Source organism: Panthera tigris, chromosome A3, assembly GCF_018350195.1.
Source record: "Panthera tigris isolate Pti1 chromosome A3, P.tigris_Pti1_mat1.1, whole genome shotgun sequence".
Taxonomy (NCBI): domain Eukaryota; kingdom Metazoa; phylum Chordata; class Mammalia; order Carnivora; family Felidae; genus Panthera; species Panthera tigris.
In genome coordinates this window covers 130,082,844-130,088,668 of record NC_056662.1, presented here as the reverse complement: position 1 = coordinate 130,088,668, position 5,825 = coordinate 130,082,844, and the positions used below count along the sequence as shown (strand labels likewise).

The window sequence follows — 5,825 nt, the reverse complement described above, 5'->3', positions numbered from 1 at the left end:
TACGCGTCCGACTTCAGCTCAGGTCACAATCTCGCGGTCCGCGAGTTCAAGCCCCGCGTCGGGCTCTGGGCTGATGGCTCAGAGCCTGGAGCCTGCTTCCGATTCTGTGTCTCCCTCTCTCTCTGCCCCTCCCCCGTTCATGCTCTGTCTCTCTCTGTCTCAAAAATAAATAAACGTTTAAAAAAAATTAAAAAAAAAAAGAAAAACCATAATCCTAAATCAATTCATAAAAAAAAAAAAATGTCATCAGGGTGTCTTAACCTGAAGTTTGCAGATAACTGTAAAAAAAAAAGTCTATAAATACCCTTAAATTTTACGTAAAACTCTTCATGTGCAGCAGTATAATTTGTGGAGGGAAGTCAGGCTTTGCTTTTTAACATTTTTAAAAGATCCTCACAGCCCCGAATACTTGAGACACATCGGACGGGATGTAGGAGAGTCCGAAAGAAGTAAAACCTCAGTCTGCAGAAGCAGTTTCCTCACTCGGCAAAACAAAGTTAAGAATCTGAAAACCAGATAGACTGACGTTCGCATCTTAGACCCAAGTGAACTCTGTTACTCATTGACTGTGTGACTTCAACCAATTTCTCAACTTCTCTGTTTCCTTTACTGTGATAACACCTGCTTAGATTTTGCAGAGGGCGCGGGGAGGGCCAGGATTAAAGCGAAATCATATAAATAAATGTCTAGAACCTTCGTAGGCGATCCAATATCACAGCTAATTATTTTTGCTATTCTTATTACTGATATGCTGGGGGGGGGGGCGGTGCCCAGGGGACAGAGAGATTTTCTGAGTGGGTCTTTTGGCGACAATATCTAGAGGAAAAATGGCGTCTGGCAGGAGGCCTCCGGCTCCGCGTATTCTGGCGGTGTTGTTCTTGGCTGTTCCTGGCTGGTGTCTGTCTTTACCTTGAACTGCCCCAAGATTAGAATTTCTTGTAAACAGTGGCTTTATTCATCTGTGTCCCTTCACAATGCTGGGCTGCTTCCCTCATGAACGGCGAGCCACCCCTCCCGCTGCCGCTCAGAGGACTGGAATTAACCTCTGTGATGCTTTTATTAAAGGCATTACCTCCAGCCTCCTGAAGGGTGATGGCAGAGAGGCCCCCACATCTAGGACATACTGCTGGGCACACCACCTGCTCCCGGTAGCCTGGGGCAGGGACCTGCACGGGCTCCGCACGGGCTGAGTGGTCAGAAGGACGGACATCTGAGTAAGAAACATCGGAGCTCCCCAGGAAACCAATGAACCAGCCACCCGGTTCCGTGTGACTCATCGCGGGGTTAAGGTAGATTCTTTGGCTAAGTAACTTTTGTGGCGAGGCTCTGAGCTCAGGCTTCTGAAGCTAGAGACTTCCCCTTCACTCTCAGAGCAAACGCCGTCTCCTTCCCGAAGCCTCACCTGCTTCCCCAGACCCAGGTAGACCCCCTTCTTCTGCAGAAGGACACGAGAACACAGCCGTCACAGCCACCTTCCCTAGTGGCTTCTTCAGGTGTCTCTTTTGCCTTCGGCTGTGGTTTCCATGAGCCCAGCCCCGTGTCTTCCTGGACCCTTATCTTCAAAGTCTAGCATCATTCTGACTCAGAATAAGGGCCCTGAAAATGGTGAATGGAGAGAGGCAGCGAAGAAGGAAAGGAGGGAGGGAGGGAGGGAGGGAAGGAGGGAGGGAGGGAGGGAGGGAGAGAGGGAGGGAGGGCAAAAGGGGGCCAGGAGGAGGGAGGGGGAGGGGGACTCTGTCCTGGTTCTGGAGTGAGAAAGTCATGATTCTCTTTCCACGCCCACAGCTTACTTCACGAACCACCTTCCAACAAGCTGTGGAACTTCTGGGAGGCCTCCCTTCCCGATCTGTCAAAGGGGAGCATCTGCTTGTCCTGCTGGACTGTTTGGGGGAACGGATAGGATCAGTACATGGAAAAGAAAACAGACAGGATGGAGGGAATTAGGAAAACAGCTTCCAGCCTCACCTTCAAAAATTCTATTGTTTGCCGGGCTTTAACCCCAAGGGGTTGATTGAGGCAGAATGTCTCCAGACCAATCTCCACTGATTTGCATTGAACATCGGTAGGCTGATGCCGCCCCCCCCCTCTCCCGCCCCCAGGATGTCCCCTCATCTGGTTGTGCTGTCACTGCCCTTCCTCAGATCCCACTATGTCTCTATCCCTCTACTGTGGGTTCCCAGGCGGGCTGTGTCTGGGAACTTCTGTCCCCTCCTGGCTTCTGTCCCCAGGACTGCTTCTGTTCACCTTCTGTTCCCTCCTGGCCACCCTCCATGGGGTTTCTGGAGTAGACTTCCTGGAACCCACGTATCACCCTCGTGCTTACAAACACCCCCCAGCTCACCAGCGTGGTCAAGATCGCATACAAGCTCCCTGGCACAGTCCTCAGCATCCTTCTGGACCTGGTTTCCGTAGTGTGTGATTCTCCCATCATTCTCTCCTGTCACCACCACACCCATCCTGGGCCCCCTGGAATCACCACTCTGCTTCCCGTCTCCCTGACTTGTGTGACTTGGGCTGTGGCTTTGTTGGGACCCCTTCTCTGCACGCTTCACTCATCAGTGCACCAGGAAAACTCCCACCCTCTTTTAAGACTTGTTTCAAAGCGCTGTTTCTCTTGGAAATCTCCTGGTTTCCTCCCGGACAGAATTCACTGCTCTGTGCAGGAGATCCGGGAACACCTCTGTGTTACGTTGTACGCATGGCTGTCTTAGCCGGACCTCCTCGCTTTGCAATTATTTCCTGATGTGTCTGCCCCCCAGGAGCCCAGGCAGCCCTCCAGGATAAGGTTTGGGGCTTTTTCTTGGAAGAATTCCCACTTACCTGCCGAGTGAGTACATGAATAAATGAATGTACCTGGAATGCACCCATCCATCCTTTCTGAAGACGACCGGGGTGTCCCTCCCTCGAGAGGGGTCACTGGCTAGCATGCGAATCAGGGACTGGTAGCCTGTTCATTTCGCTGGCCTGCCTCCCCACCTTCCCATGAGTGCAGTCTTGCTCTTTCAGCCCCGAGTAGATGCTCTCGGTCCGCACCTCCTTGCCCATAGTCTCAGCCCCTGCCACTCACCGCTAGACTGCACGGTTTTTGCGAGCAGGGTCGTGGCTAACTCGCTCATTCTCTGCTCACTCCTGCACCCCGACCCAGTGTCCAGCCCGGCACTCACAGCCACACTGCTCTTCCCCCTCAAACTGTCCTCAAACCCTTCCTCACAGTGTCTTCAGGGAAAAACCGAGCAGACTCCTAGGACCCCGGAGTATGGAAAGGCACACTTGGCCGGCAGGAATCGTGTTTGCTCGCCCCTCCTCCCCACACGCCATAAAGGGACCCCATAAATATTCAGACACCTCGGGTTTCTCTTGCTCACCCCACCCCCCCGCTCACAGCAGGTGACCTGTCAGCAATGCTGTCAAATTTTCCGCCTTTCTTCTCTTTTTCATTTTCTTCTTCCTTTTCTAAATGCAGTCACTGCAATCAATTAAACTTTCATGGTCCCATTTCCTTCTTTGCCACTGCAGAACCTTGACATATTTCCTCAAGGAACTACTTTCAAAATCATAATTGAAACACAATAACGTATAATAGAAACGGGAGGAAGAGAGTAATAGATTTAGCTCTCATTTCTGGTGGCAGACATGTTAATTACATTTTCTATTTCCTCTCATTAGCATGGCGCATGTTGTCTCCAACAGGCCGGGCCAGCCTGCTTCTCTCTCTCTCTTTCTCCCCCTGGCTGAGCCCCGCCCGCTCTCACACGGTGACCCCGAAGGCAAACTTGAGAGTACAAACCTGACCACGTCGCTCTTTGTGGTTTGAAACCCATCAGGGCTCAGCACCCCGCACAGGTCATCTCCATGGTGGGGATCCCAAGGTCTAATGCGTCATCGTCCTATTTCAGGGGCCAGATACAGTGACTCAGTGTAGTGTCCCAAAGGCACCTGGCCTGCCCTTGCTCGGAGCTTTCCATGGGCAGCTCCTCTGCCTTTTCCAGAAACGATTTTCCCCTTGAGCATTTTAGGAAGACCACTGCCCGTCTACCTCCTCCCCCTCCCTGTCCACCGGGGCCGCTGACATGGCCAACATTCCATCTCATTCTGGCATCACCGGCCTCTCCTGGTTGCCCTCTGTCTATGAAGGCAGGGATAATAGCTTTCTCCTCTGTGTTCCTGGAGCCACTGAGCTTAGCTCTGCCATGACCCTTATGACACCGCATTGTAATTGTGTTTTCACTTTCTGTCCTCTGTCTCCTGCCTTCCCCACCCAACAGTGCCCGGACCAGCACAGTAAATGACCAGTGACTTCGGGACAGGTTGTTTGTTCACTTATTTCTGACTTCTCAGTGTGTCCCCCAGTGGCTGGGGACGAGAGTAAGTGCTCATGGGAATACCCAAAAACGTACACTGAATAAAAAAAAAAAAAAATCACTCTCTTTTGTTTATAAACAAAGGTACACAAAACACGGGGATGAAGAAGCCATAATGAAGGCATTAGTAAGAGCAACTAATATATTTCCAACTTAAAAGGAGAAGGAATTGACATCTCCAGAAGTTTCTGAACTGAGTAGTGTGGGGATTATGACTCGGGCCCCAAGAGAGAACTAGACGGCCAGACCTCCTGCATGGAGACCCTTTAGTGGAGGAGGAGGGAGAGAAGAGTCCTTACCTGATTGCCTAAATCTTCCCCCTGCCTTGCAGAGCCAGATTGGAGCCTGAGATTAAAGGAACCATGCAAAAATGTGCACCTGTACACATACTCACTGAAATATTCTCCTACATTTGGATTCCAGTAGAAAAATCTAATAAAAACTGACTGCATACACACACACACACACACACACACACACATGCACACAAACAAAATGACTGCATTTAAAGCCCCGTGTCACACAGCTTGTTTTTACTTAACGTTTACCCCTCATGAGCTCACCCAGCAGCAGCCAAGAGGGCAACATGGCTTTGAGACCTTGGGCTGACTCGAAATGACTACCAAGGTTGTAGAAGACAGGGCCATGAGACAAGTAAACAGCAGCCTGCCTTTTTTTTCTTTTTTTTTTAAATGTTAATAGTTTTTTCATCAAGGATTTTTGTTTCCTTATTTATTAAAGTTTATTTTTGACAGACAGAGAGAGAGACAGAGCACGAGTGGGGGTGGCGCAGAGAGAGAGGGAGACACAGAATCCGAAGCAGGCTCCGGGCTCGGAGCTGTGAGCACAGAGCCCGACGTGGGGCTCGAACCCACCAACCCTGCGATCACGACCTGAGCTGAAAGTAGGATGCGTAACCAACTGAGCCTCCCCATCAAGGATTTTTAAATTAATTTTGATTTTTTTCCCCCAGTATTGCATTCAAATATTTATCTTGACTTCCGAGTTTTTTGGTACGTAGTGAAATCTTGCACCTGAGATGAGTGAGTTCCTGGCCTCACCTAAACTACCCCTGCCCTTCAGGGGCCCCAAGTGACGACAGCCCTGTTTCCCCTTCCTCCTCTGAGCTATCCTTCCTCAAGGAACATTCGATCTAGTGAGGGAAGGTAAATTTGTTGACCGCGAACTATTTTTTGGCAAGACAGAAATAAACGGGTGCGACGGAAAACATACACAACGCACACATGAGCAGAAAAAGGGCAGAACTCAGCACGACTGTGTGTTTCAGGGAAGACTGACGCATTGGAGTTGGGTCTTAAAAGATAAATCTCTAAGAAGCCTGGGAGAAGGAAGGACATTACAGGAGGAAGGAAGAGTGTTAGCAAAGCTTAAAAGTAAGGCAGTCGGGAGGGTTCATACCCGGGCACGTAGCCTGGGAAGGCCCCCGTGGTATAGATGTGTGGT

General features: G+C 50.4%; 1 long non-coding RNA gene across 3 annotated transcripts; it reads right to left on the bottom strand.

Annotated features, from left to right (window-relative positions):
* Positions 1–295: 295 nt before the first annotated feature.
* LOC122237077 lies at positions 296–4,266 on the bottom strand. 3 transcript variants are annotated; one of them, XR_006215286.1, is made up of 4 exons: positions 3,788–4,266; positions 1,791–1,880; positions 1,403–1,596; positions 296–1,186 (listed from the first exon to the last, which is right to left on the bottom strand). It is a non-coding gene; the product is annotated as an uncharacterized LOC122237077 (long non-coding RNA). The 3 variants fall into 3 exon arrangements; XR_006215285.1 differs by having other exon boundaries at positions 296–1,596; positions 3,788–3,887; positions 4,071–4,266; XR_006215284.1 differs by having other exon boundaries at positions 296–1,596.
* Between the last annotated feature and the right edge of the window lie 1,559 nt (positions 4,267–5,825).